The sequence below is a fragment of the Bubalus kerabau genome, chromosome 8, assembly GCF_029407905.1.
Source record: "Bubalus kerabau isolate K-KA32 ecotype Philippines breed swamp buffalo chromosome 8, PCC_UOA_SB_1v2, whole genome shotgun sequence".
Classification (NCBI taxonomy): domain Eukaryota; kingdom Metazoa; phylum Chordata; class Mammalia; order Artiodactyla; family Bovidae; genus Bubalus; species Bubalus kerabau.
In genome coordinates, this window is record NC_073631.1 from 59,428,833 (window position 1) to 59,442,676 (window position 13,844).

At 40.3% G+C, this 13,844-nt stretch overlaps 1 protein-coding gene and 1 non-coding gene across 3 annotated transcripts in view; both read left to right on the top strand.

The window, feature by feature from the left end:
- DOCK4 (dedicator of cytokinesis 4) overlaps nt 1–13,844 on the top strand; it is a 474,953-nt gene that overhangs the window by 65,677 nt on the left and 395,432 nt on the right. The gene's annotated exons all lie outside the window — the stretch shown is intronic.
- On the top strand, nt 12,533–12,604 carry TRNAC-ACA (transfer RNA cysteine (anticodon ACA)). The gene has a single exon. It is a non-coding gene; the product is annotated as a tRNA-Cys (tRNA).

Here is a 13,844-nt window from a genome sequence, read left to right on the forward strand (position 1 = left end):
TAACATTTCACTTCTCAAGTATCTTCAGCCTAAGCACAACTATTTGGCATACTCAGAATAACAAAATCACTTACAGTCTTTTTTTATTCAGTTCTAAGTCTGAGGCATTCTACCCCTCCCACTATACTGTAATGTCTGGAAACTGTATGCATCTCAAGATCCATGGATGTACTTAATATTGCATTCCCCTTGCCCGCCCCCCCCCCCATAAAGCTTTTACTTAATGTTTCAGTTAAAAAGATGCTATTGTCTTTGACTAGGAAACAGTGATACAAGAGTCCACATAGATGTGTTTATGTATCTTCAGTTGGAAAGTTCAAAATTAATGTCTAGGAATAAGGGAAATGGTGCACCTACCTGTTGAAGGAAGGACCAGCATACTCAGTGGCCAGAATCGTCCACTTTAGTTCCCAGGAATCGCACTTCAGGGCTCCAGGGGCTCCACTGTATTCACACAACACTGGAGCTAATGTTCCATCTTTTTGTCCAGTGGTTGTGTGCCAAATTGTGGCTGAATTGAATGTGGCATTGGATTTGCATCGACATGAACTTGGAGGTCATTCTTTAAGTTAGGATCTGGGAAGAATTAACTGTGGCAGGGGCTCTTAACCAGGGAGCCCATGGATAGAATTCTGACTCTCTAAACCTGGATGGGAAAAGAAAAAAATTCTTCATTTTCTCTAATCCCCAAGTGAAATCTAGCATTTCCTTTTAAATATGAATGTAGGCAACAAATCACAGTAGCATTTAGCCTTTGAATTATAGTACTTATGAAATATGCCACTACATCCTGATAGTCAGTGTTGTAATAGAGAAGCAAGAAGGCAGCTGTATCAGAATTTGCTTTTGTAAAATAATTTTATCACTGTCTTTCAGTGCAGTTGTGTTCCTTTTTAAGTCCTATGTTTTTATGCTTTTAAAAAGATTATTCTGAGAAGTGATCTCTAGACTTCACCAGATTGCCAAAGAGTTCTAGGGCAAACAAAGGTAGGAACCCTGCTCTCTGTTGGTTCTGATTCTTTGCCATGCTTCTGTTTTTTTCTGCACCGCACCCCTCTGCCTGCACTCTGGAGAGCAGAGAGACAGACTTTTGAGAAGTTCAGCATCAATTGCATCGCTAGAATCTGTTCTGTATTCTTGACTCTGGCGACGAAGCTTCTTTGGTTTTGTCTGCGGTTTATGTGTCTTAAAAGAGCAGACTTCAGTTAGCTCTTCTGCTGCTATAGGACAGTACTGTCTACAGAAATTTCTAGTGAAAGATGTTGATTCATGACAGTTCATTGGAAAGCTGGATGCTGAAAGCAAGACACAGCAAGCAGAGCACATTTAGCCATGGGAGTGCGGAGGAGGGAGAGTGAGAGTGTGCTTGTGCAAAGGGATGGTAGGAGGCCCGAGAGGAGAGCTGGTGGGGGCTGTGAGATGAGGTGGGAAAGTAAGAAGCTGGGTGGAATGAGAAGATGGAGAGGTAATTAAACTAAGGCCTTCCAGTCGACTCCTGATGGAAACTTCTCCTTGTCCAAATCCACATTTGCTCCTGGGGACTGTTCCTGTGTAGTTAAGGGTGGATTCTTCACCTGTAACTACAAGTAGTTAAATTCAGTTTAGAGCTTCTGTGACTCAAGGCTTTTCTGTGAAGTCTCCCTTACCTCCCAGATAACTCCCTTATTTTAGTTCACATTGTTTAGCTGATGTGTTTTTGTCAGATTTTATACTGCTGCTGCTGCTAAGTCGCTTCAGTCGTGTCCGACTCTGTGCTACCCCATAGATGGCAGCCCATCAGGCTTCCCCGTCCCTGGGATTCTCCAGGCAAGAACACTGGAGTGGGTTGCCATTTCCTTCTCCAATGCATGAAAGTGAAAAGTGAAAGTGAAGTGGCTCAGTCGTGTCCGACTCTAGCGACCCCATGGACTGCAGCCTAATAGGCAAACTGATGACTTTTACCTTTGAGGGTGTTTGGAAGTGTTGGGCATGGAAATGGGTAGAAAGTCATTCCAAAAGAACGTATTTTTAGGCAGAATCTCCAGTAACAATAAGAATGTCGAGTCTTTGTGAAGCCAAAAGATAAAAGTTACTGGTCAAGTGGATGAGGCCAGAATGTAAAGTGACATGCATGTACTGATTGATGTATCTATAAATGGTTATGCATAAAAATTAATTCTGGGGAATTAAAAAATGTTTATTCTAGTAATAGCAGAGTCCAGGTTCAGATCTTGAAATTCCTGCCTTTTGTTTGGCACTCCTGAAGTTGGGGTAGCCAAAAAGGAAAGGGATCAACTTTTGGCTCTTGGTTAAGGAAGGGCTTGGTAAACCCTTGTAGGATGACCAAGCTCTGGGGTCTTCTGTAGCTCTGTGTTGGAGATTTCAAAACTCCTCCTTGTGCCAGCCATAGAAAGGGCTGATTTTACAAAATCTTTCTTGCAAAGCATTTAATATCCAGCTGCTTCCCAAAGCTGAGTTCCTCTGTAATGTCACCTTGGGTTCCTGCTGCAAAAACTGATGGATGTTGTTAGTGTTTGATAAATACTGCCACATTGTGACTTTAGATGTCAGATCTTCAGATTTGTTACATGGGCCACTCACTATGGGGACCATGTTTTATCCTGTTAGAATATTGTATCTTCCAGTTATTTCACTTTCTATATTGGAAATAAACATTTGAGCATGTTCTAATGAAGTATGCAGTTTAAAAGAACTTCAGTTCAGTTCAGTTTAGTCGCTCAGTCATGTCTGACTCTTTGCGACCCCATGAATCTCAGCACGCCAGGCCTCCCTGTACATCACCAACTCCCGGAGTTCACTCAGACTCAAGTCCATCGAGTCAGTGATGCCATCCAGCCATCTCATCCTCTGGCGTCCCCTTCTCCTCCTGCCCCCAATCCCTCCCAGCATCAGAGTCTTTTCCAATGAGTCAGCTCTTCGCATGAGGTGGCCAAAGTACTGGAGTTTTAGCTTCAGCATCATTCCCTCCAAAGAAATCCCAGGGCTAATCTCTTTCAGAATGGACTGGTTGGATCTCCTTGCAGTCCAAGGGACTCTCAAGAGTCTTCTCCAACACCACAGTTCAAAAGCATCAATTCTTCGGCACTCAGCCTTCTTCACAGTCCAACTCTCACATCCATACATGACCACAGGAAAAACCATAGCCTTGACTAGACGGACCTTTGTTGGCAAAGTAATGTCTCTGCTTTTGAATGATGTCAAATAATAGATTGTCTTATTTTTGTATACTTGCTCTCATGCCCCTCCTTTGCTTTGTTTTAATTTTTTGACTTGGCTGCTGTGACCTAGACTTCTGACTTTAGAGTCTAAGTCAGATGAAAATAAACATTTCCATGCAAATCATGTTTCTAAAATCATCCCTGGAGTGCATGTGTGTCTAGTAGAATGCAGAGCTTACTAGAGAGAAGGATGAAATTAGGTGAGCCTGAAGAAGTACAAAAATCTTGTTTAATGACTGTGTTAGTTTTTTATATAGATTAGCTGTTACTAAGTAAGGAATGCTAAGTCTCTCTGGAATTTCTCATCCTCTGAATAGCCAGTTTTGGTACTATAAACCGAGAAGACTTCTGTTGTATCTCTTAATATATAATATTGCAGTATCGCAAGCCCTGAGGCCCTTTTCCTGAAAAGCATATGCTTGCATGTAGTCGGTTTTATGTGAGCTGAACCAATCTCAGGTCTAGGATAGGAGTTTATTAGTGCATGTATATGTGCCTGTGTGTGTTGTTTAAGAGAGATTTTAAGGCCTGGAATAATGAGACATGGCCAGTTAGAGCAAAGCATTGCCTAGGAACATGGTTCCTTGATCACAGCCTGATCCTTAACACTTAGGTTTATAAAACACCCTCATTACAACCCTTGAGTAGAGTCTTCCGTTTACACCCGCCCTTTCCTGTACTGTTTTCCTGCTGCTCCTTCCCTCCCCTCTGACACCTACAACCTTGATCCCCTGCGAGGTGCCCCATCCCTGCCTTGGCTCCTACATGGCTCCTTCTCACAACATAAATATTGTTTCATCACAGAGCAAGCTGCTCTTACAGAGGCACAAGAAGAGGTCTGAATTTATAACTTACAAAGTATAGCACTTTTTGAAATTTTAACAAGCAAAAGGTGTTTTATAATCTAGTAGGAAACAAATCTCTGATGATGAAGCTCAGGCTTTCAGAAAAGGAGGTTGTTATGGGGTGGGAACCCTCTTCACATCTTGGTTCTTTGTCTATCCTGATAGTCCCAGTAGGTTCCTTGATATTGGCAAGCATCTCTTGGAGAGTGAGTGTACCGTGGTGTGCTTCAGAGAGATGGCATTCTGGCATAGGGTGCGATTATGAGATTCCTCTGACAAAAAGACACATGGTTCCAAAACCACCAGGGTATTTTCACAGCTGTGCCAGAAATCTGGGCAAATGGGCATTAGATTATGAGTTTTGGCATTGTGGTGCTGAACCACAAAACTCTGTGGCTGCTGCTCTGGCTGTTGCTGACCTGGCATCTGCTAGGGCCCCCCAGTGCCCCCAGACCTGACTCAGGCTGCAGCTGTGAGCTGGGTGCCTGCTGCCGCCCGCATGGGCAAGTGTGGGAAATGCCAGGCGGCCTGGCAGGTTTTAGTGTGGCCTTTGGATCCTCGCTGAGCCATATGGTGCTAAAATGTCAAACTGTTCCCAAGTGTGGGCCACGATTGAGGAGGCTAGATAGAGAAAACACCCTTTAGATAAAGGATCTGCTGAGCTTTGTTATTCCCCAGCCACTGGCTTCATCACTTGGATGCTTGAATGAACATTTATTAAGTAATCTTTGGTTAATAGTGAGCTACTTATATTTGGGGAGGTAGCAAAGTAAAATCATTTGTTTCTTATTGGCAAAGATTAAATCTCCCAGGGCTCCTGTATCTTGCATGTAATAAACTGTCAGTAGAAGAAAGTGAAATGAATGGATGATCTATAAATAGAATCTAATGGGAAGCAATAGTCTCAGAAACTGAAGAAAGAGTTTGAAGGATCTAAATCTCCCCAAAGATGATAACATCCTTAGGCTGTGGCTGCAGAGATCTTACTGGAAACTAAACATTCTCCTAGTTTCCAGTTCAGCTTCTTTCTGCTATATTTTGGCAATTGCCCTTGTTGGTGTACTGACATAATGCCTCAAGAAGTTTACAATCTATGTAGGAAGACAAAACAACATAACAGGAACTTACGGATGATCCCAATCAAAACATCCACAAGTGCTAAGTGATTGAGGCCAAAGAAAATGTGCAAGTCCGAAGGGAGAGAAGGGGAGCTGAGTGATGTGGTTCGGATGAGGTTAGTCCTGGCAGGCTTCCTAGGGGAGGCGGCTGGGCTTGGATTTGGTGCATTAGCTCTTGTCAGTCCCACACTCGGAACCTTTACGTAAACACGATTTTCTCATAGCACAAGGAATCTGCCCTCTTGGAAAGAATAAGAAGAGAAGGAAGAAATGTTTGAACTCAGAGAGTTTTTTTCCTGTTTCATACTTTAAGGGGCCTCAAACTTTTAGATGTGCCTCGAATGCATAGAATTAAATCTTAGATTCAGTTTTACCCTACGAAAAAGACAAGTCATAACATATAGAGAGGTGCTATAGCTTGAGAGGCTTTTTGACTCTAGTGAGTCTTTGCTATCTTTTCAATTTAAATAGCTTCTTCCTGTCTTGGTTCATAAATATGCAAGGAATTGCTTTGATTTTACTTAACATACTTGACCGTATGTAAGCTCAGATATTTGAGGCGTTCTAAGCGGCTGCTTAGAACGTTCACATGGTGGATTGTGACATTTCTGGGCTTGGGTGCTGAGGAGGCAGCCTCTTTGTGCCCACTGACTGTGGAGGCCTCATCTGTGTTTGATATTTAACATAAAGCTTTGCAGTCATATGGAAGGATTCCTTTGAGTGGCCTCAAGAAAATGTTCTTAAAAAAAACAAAGCAAAACTTTATTTTGAATTAATTTTAGAATTACAGGAGAATTGCTAAATTATACAGAATCCCTAATGTATCTGACTCATGACCGTAGTAGATTGTCACCTCTTGTCCACAAGAAGACACGTGTAAGAACGTGTTTTGTTGCCTTGTGCGTAATGTGAACTAGATATCTAATAACAAACAAATGGATATATAACCTGTGTTATTGTCATACAATGGAATGTTACACAGTATAGAGAGAAATAAATGTCAAATGCATCACAGTGAGAAAATAAAAACAAGTTGCCGAAGAGTATATATACCTTATGGTGCCATTTTCTTCAGGCTTGAAAGCATGCAAAGTAGTATTGCATTCTGTACTTGCATGTGAAGTAATAGTGTCAACACTGCCACATACAAGTAGATGATACAAAATTCGGATTCTGGTTTCTTCTGTAAGTGGTTAAAAAAATACTGGTGAGCTTTCTTGTGTACTTGTGGCATTTAATTTTTTAAACTAAGTGGTGGACACTCTGGGGTTACTATGTTTTCTACTGACTGTTTCTCGGTGACTAAAATGTTTAATTTAAAACTTGGTAAATTATAATAATACAAAAGCCCAGCCAGGCCATTCATTAGAAATGCAATAGTGATTAGCTTCCCTGAGAATGGTGTACCTTCTGAGTTGAAAGGCAGAGGAGAGAGGCATCTATTGAATTATTGGCTTGACTACTTGGGTGAACCCTTCAATACGTCTTTAGTTTTCTGTGTCACATTTTCTCCACCTGTAAAGTTTCTATGGCTGTCCTTATGAGCCTATTATAACATCCAGAAATGAAAAGTCAGAGTTTCAAGCTCTTCAGGATGAGAACTGTAGACAAAAGGTAAGCAAAATTGTCTGTGGCTTCTGCCAGAATTGACATCCTGGCCGCCCCACTTATTAATCATGTGACCATGCTTCACTTTCCTCATCTGCAAAAATAGCATAATAGTAGTACAGGAGATTCAACCAGTCCATTCTAAAGGAGATCAGTCCTGGGTGTTGATTGGAAGGACTGATGCTAAAGCTGAAACTCCAGTACTTTGGCCACCTCATGCGAAGAGTTGATTCATTGGAAAAGACTCTGATGCTGGGAGGGATTGGGGGCAGGAAGAGAAGGGGACGACAGAGGATGAGATGGCTGGATGGCATCACCGACTCGATGGACATGAGTTTGAGTGAACTCCGGGAGTTGGTGATGGACAGGGAGGCCTGGGGTGCTGCGATTCATGGGGTCTCAAAGAGTCGGACATGACTGAGCGACTGAAATGAACTGAACTGAGTACCTGCTTATGACAATGTTTTCAAGACTGAATGAATTAATGTATGTAGAATCTGTAGAGCCAGTTTTCCTTCTCTCTCTTCTGGGTCACAGACTTGTTTTATTTGATCTCTGAAGGATTGGATTATAGGATGCTTTAAATTTGATTGGGGTGGGGGGTTAACTTTTAAAAGTACGGATTTCTGGCTTCTCTTTAACAAATGGAACATATACTGGCACTGATTCCCCATTGCAGCCTGGCAGCACTGCCGTCTCCTGTAGGTAGACGTATCCACCGTTCAGTGCAATTCCCAGCAACTTCCTCATGTCTTCCGGGCACTAAGGCAGCCTGTGTATTGCTATCTGATGTCTACCACTCACTTCTTCCCAGTGATGTTACCTCCTTGGCCTCCCATCAACATTTGAGTTTACAATTGATTTGAATGGGTTTGCAGTGATACAAATACGGAACTGGATTATATATCAGCAATGGGGCTTTCCAGAGAACTTGAACTGGTAGGAGATTTTTATATCTGTGTTTGTATTTATGTTATCTCTCTATATATATAAGGAAACCCTTGGACGAGAATTAATGCTGCAAGTCTCGAGGCAGAATTTCTTCAGGACCTCAGTGTTTTTGTTAAGGCCTTCCTAATGGTTGGATGAGGCCCCACCCACATGATCTAGAATAATTGTCTTAAAGTCAGCATGTTATAGGTGTCACCATATCCATAAAATATCTTCAGAGCAGTTAGTTTTGATTAGATTAGTATTTGATTGGATAACTGGATACCATAGCTTAACCAAGTGGACACATGAAACAAACCATCCCAGTTTATGTTTTTTGGAGCAATCTTATGATATCTATGTGGTACCTATAGCCTTTTTTCTGTTCTTTATAGTAAAGGATAGTGGTGGCATTTAGGATTCTTTTGGAGGAGCTGAACGTAAAAAACTCTGAGAACCTTGAGCTTTGCAAATAAAGCTGCTGTGTCTGAGTTGGGATCTAAGAGGCTGAATGCTGTGATCAATGACGCAGGATGCTTCCTCCAGGCAGGGTGTAATGGAGATCCTGGGTTTGTCAGTACTGGCTCTGGCATTCAGGGTAGAGACTATTGCAGATGCTTAGAGGAGTTTTGGAGGAAGACAGGATGTGTAAGAAGAACTAGATTTCTACACCAGTTGTAGAGCCTCCTGTAAACCAGGTGTATAGGTGTGTGCTGTTCCTGCTTCAGGTCAGGTATTAATGCAGGTTCTGAATACCTGTCTCTATTGTTAGCCTCTGTGTGGCTTTGTGCATTGGAAGGCTGCCAGCAGAACTCAAAGGGAATCCTCTCAAAACCTTCTTTGTTTCCTAGAGATTTTCCGCAGCTGCTAAGGAGAAGCTGAAACACAAGGCAAAAACAATCTTCCATGTATGTCTGTCTCTGCATTACTATTTCTTGTAAAGCATCAGTCAGGATGATTCTAAGCTTAGTTTTTCATTTGTGGAGAATAGGTGAATAGGGAGTTTGAATAAAGCCCTAAGACTCTATTTCTGTGTGTTTTGTGCTAATTTATGACAACTTAAAATCCTGAATATTTATGTTTTATTTCTGAGAAAAAATAGACTGGCTAGAAGATCCAAAAATAATCTTCAGGAATGATGCAAAAACCCCAGGAGTTCAGCCTCAGAGCTTTAATCTCAAAGAGTATGTTCTGTGTGGGACATACTAACATGCTGAGGAGCAAGCATATAAGAGCTGAGATCGTGGGCTCTGGGTGCAATCTGGACAGTGGCTGCTTGGCATGAAGGACAGTATCTTACAGGTGACCAGTAGAGGTGCCAATATTTCTCCTTTTTAGAGCTTCCTGTTTAAGGGCAGATCATAGAGCCTTGAAGTGACTGGGTTGTTATTCCAACTAATCTTCTACTTGTATCCTTCATTAGAACCATGAAGATTAGCTTTGATTTTTTCTTAAGAGAATTCTAGCTGTATTAATTTTTATTCTTGGACAAGGTCATTAGGAAGGAAGGGCAGTGAATTTGGATTTGGGAGCTGGATGTCCAATCTCTGCTCAGGTAGTACCTTAACTTGGCAGCCTTTAGGCAGGTCACTTGGGCCGTGTCTTCCTCTACTTAACCCCAAGGAGGTTGAATGGGACAGTAACTAAAACCTAGAGATACTCTAAAAATTTTCCTTGCTCTGTAAACTGTTCCTTGGGAGAAACTTTTAAGTTTGGTTGGAGCCTTGTTGGAAACTCTCACAGTCCCTTGATTCTTACTTTTCCCGTAACTAACATCCTCTCTTTATTCCGTGGTGAGCTGCATGGTCTAGCCATCAATTGCTCTCTCAGCGGTGTCTCTTCTCTCTTCAAGCCACCTGACTCTGCTATTTCTTTGTTCCTCCTCATCAATGACTTGACTATCCTTTCAGCATATCTTTATTGGTTCTCTTAATTGTATGGCTTTGATTCCACACACCCTCCCCCCGAAAACTTTTAATTATCACTGTTAACCTGTAAAGCACGTACCGTTTTGTCACACCAGGCTACAGAATTATCAGCCTGCTGCTGAATTTAATTTGATAGTTTTCCTTTTCCCTCTCATTTTAGGTTAGATAAAATGAAATTGCCTTCTCCCATATTTTAAGGTTAACTTAGCTCTGTCCTTTTCCTAAGCTGGGTCTTACCACAGGTTGTCCTTAATATTTCAAAAACGATACTTCTGATGACAGTGTTGCATAAAGAAATGATGGGAGTGCCTGCTATTGGGATTAATGGTTACTTCTATTGGGATTATTGGGATCACTGGAAGTAGTACCTCTTTTTTCCTGTGACAGACTGCCTTGCTTTGGGGGCTCATAATGGTTTTATTCAAAGGAATCACACCTTTTGGGGGTTATTTTCATGCTTCCTACTTTACATGCAAGAGGTAGCTTCTTTGTTAATTAGAGGTAACTAGACTCCATTGCCATTTGCGGTTGTTTTCTGAATCCCTGAGGCCCTGGTTTTGAATGTGTATCGGTTGGTTACAGGAGCTGCTGCTGCTGCCAGCGTAGGGTAGGCAGTTTTGGTGGAGCCGGGTATGGCCAGGAATGCTTCGAGTGGCTTCTCTCAGAATCTGGACATATAATGAGTTTCTCTGAGCTATTTGGAGTCAGTGACCACTCATGGCCTCTGTCTTTATGGTATTCTGCCCTTGTAGTATTCATTCTTGATCTCTACGCGTGTTACCTGAATGTTTAAATTGTAACATTTCATCTGCAGATTTTCTCCTGGTCATTCTACATTAGTTCTATCAAAGGGACCATAGCCTGTTCTCTCTATTCATTGTTGAGAGTACAGGCAGTAATTGTCCTTCCGTATCATATTCCAGCCAAACTACTGAGAGTATGTTGGTTACTTTTTGGATAAACCATATCTTAGGAGGATGTTGGCAGGTTGGAGTAGACCAAGAAGTGGGCAAGTGTCTTAGAAACCATGTGATTTGGAGGATGATGGTAGGGAGGAAATTATTTAGTCTAGGGGTAAATGATGCTGGTGGCTAACACTGAACTGAGTGTTGATTATGTGCCAAACACTGTATAAAAGATTTTATGTATGTTATTCCATGCACTGATCATATGAAAAGCCTGCAAGGCAGGTATAGCTGTTAGGCCCATTATACAGATGAGGGAACTGAAGTACTGAGTTCCATTTTTCTTTCTGCTGAAGTTCAGACTTTTTGGCTTATTAACACTGGAGATATTCTTTACTTATTATTCATCTCACCTTGCCTGCCTTTTTGCTTCTTCTCAGATCCTGTAACTGAATCCTGTTGTCCTTCCCCATTGAAATAGGATTATGAGATACCATACATACAAGCTCAGAGCCTGGTGTTAGCATATATACCAGGCCTCTGAGGAGTGTCAGCATTCTCTTCTCATTTTTCAAATTATCCATCCATCTCTGCTTTTCAAAATCCTCTTCATCCTTAAAAACCCATTCTAAATGTGTTCTACTGCAAAAAAAAAAAAACCTGCCTGATCACATAAACGGGGGATAATTGGCCCCTTCTTGCCTCCTAGAGAATCTTGTTCATTTCATTGTAGTGCTATTTACATCATTTGACCTTGACCTCTGGTTATTTGTATCTGGTCCTTTTTCTACCACCTGATTATAAACTTGGAGGGGTGGAGGCACATCTCCTCCCCCACGTCATCCTCCAGCAGAGGGCTCGACACATAGCTGGTGTTACATGCATATGTGAATAAGTGAATAAATTACTACGGCATTTCATAGCAGGCTTATCTTTTCATAAGTGTCTGGATTAAACTAATAAAAATTATTTTGTGTTCCCTCAGTGCATTGTACTTGTCTGTGGGAGTGGGAATTGTGCCATGATTTTAGGCTGAGTGATTTACAAGCCAGCCTGGGATTGGAGACGTGAAATAAACCACAAAGAAAAATCTACAAGTAGATAATGGCTTTTTCTGTGTTGCTATTCTTCATAGTTTCTATATATATATTTTTTTTAATGTATAACATAAAACAGGTTTTATTTATTCTGTTCTCAGTTTCTTCAGAACTTTGAAATTTTGTAAACTATTGATTTGAAACCACAATGAGATAAAAACTTTTGTGAGTATGTTTAATTTACAGTGACATCTTTGGAAATTGGTCAGAATAATTCCGCTTTATACCTGTGGCAATGGTGTATGACACAAGAGAAAAATATGATTACTTTTAACTGCTGTCTAACACTTGGTTTTCTCCTTTCGGCTGTAGATTTAGATGATTATTTGGGGGAAGATTGCCTGTAATTAAGATGAATGTGGAAGGGAATTGATAGGGATAGTTGATGTTTTACATTATTTTCTGTACCCGTTGGTCTTTTCAACTGGTCTTTCAGATATTCCTGGGAAAACAACAAAATTCAGTTTTCCATTATTCTGGAGTGATTTACTTTTTTGATGAGAGGAATGACTGGAATTTTATAGAACATTTAGAAAAGAGAGTTAGAAGGGTTTTTTGTTTGTAATATTTCTGATGGTTGAATTTCTTTTTTCTATGCTCTTGAATTCCTTGAATAATAGTCTTCATGCAGCTTAATCAAGGCAGCAAGCTGTCAATTGAGAGGATATAATAGTCAATGCTTGGATTGATGGCTTCCTATTGATTAAAGAGGATAGGTTGTAGAGGTAGAAAGAACTTGCTTTAGGGGATAAAATTAATAAATAAGTTAGGCTGTAATTAATGTTAGAATAATTTTAATGTCTTTTACAATCTTTCAATTCAGAAATTTTTTTCTCCAGTACCTACTGTATATATGGTACTATGTCAGGGAAGTATGTGTGCTTCCCTGGTAGCTCAGATGGTAAAGCGTCTGCCTACAATGCAGGAGACCCAGGTTCGATCCCTGGGTTGGGAAGATCCCCTGGAGAACGAAATGGCAACCCACTCCAGTATTCATGCCTGGAAAATCCCATGGACTGAGGAGCCTGGTGGGCTATAGTCCATGGGGTCGCAAAGAGTCGGACACGACTGCGTGACTTCACTTCACTTTAGGGAAGTATAAAGAAAGAAAGAGGATTAATTGCTAGATGGAGAGATGTATGGATAGATAGATAGGGATATCTTAATGCCCTAGTTCTGACAAAAACGTAAAGAAGGAGAGGAAGGAAAAGCTTAAGTAGCTAATAATAAGCCTTTTACTTGCATGCTTTTAGCGATTTTTAAATGACTTTAAATGTTTAGTCCATGACCTTTATCAATAAGCTTGAATCATACTTACTTGAAAAATACACTGACTTTTAATTTAGCAATGTAAAAGGATCAATTTAAAGAGCTCCAATTAGAATAATTATGCCTTCATTAAAGCAAAGTTGATTTAAAGATGTAGAAAGAGTGAATTATACAGAAAGGAATTTATTAAATATTGTATTTTTATTTAAAGTTTATTTGTGTATGTATGTTATAAGGATGAAATAAGTTTTGCAGCAATCAAGGATAAATACTGATTAAGAAAATTATGGAAGTAAATTTTTTTTATCATGAAATATTACTGATATTCAGAGATGCCTGATTGAATCATAGGTCAGGCATTTTTCTTACTAAAAACATAATACACATGGAGATTTTTGAAACATACTTGATATACTTATTTTAGAGTATTTAGAGTACACTTACTTTATTTTTCTGGTCTTAGATATTTTATCTATTATAATTTTTTTAAGTCATTTAAAAATATTAGTAAAAACCCTTCTGTGGTTCATTGGGTCTGTCCCACAGTTCATGGGGTCAGGATGCCATGTCTTTGGAACAGATTGCTTTAAGAGATACAGGATCTTGATGGTTTGGATGGTGGATTTACACCTTCTTCCATTTGCTGGTCCATGCCTCAGGGACAGGAATGTGGTTGTAAAGCCGCAACCCAGTTTATTAGTTTTCTTTATCTTGAGACTAAACTGTGAAGGATTTGAGACTTGTCTAATTATAGCTGAAATGATTCTGAAGCATTGTAATGGAGTGAGAAATTCAGAGTAATGTGAATCCTATCAATAGTACGTTATATTTTTCAAAATGCAAGAGCAGTTTGACATCATCCAAAGTAGTTGTTTTTTATTTTAAAAACTAAGTCTTGGGTCAGCACTATAGTAAAAGTTTCACCA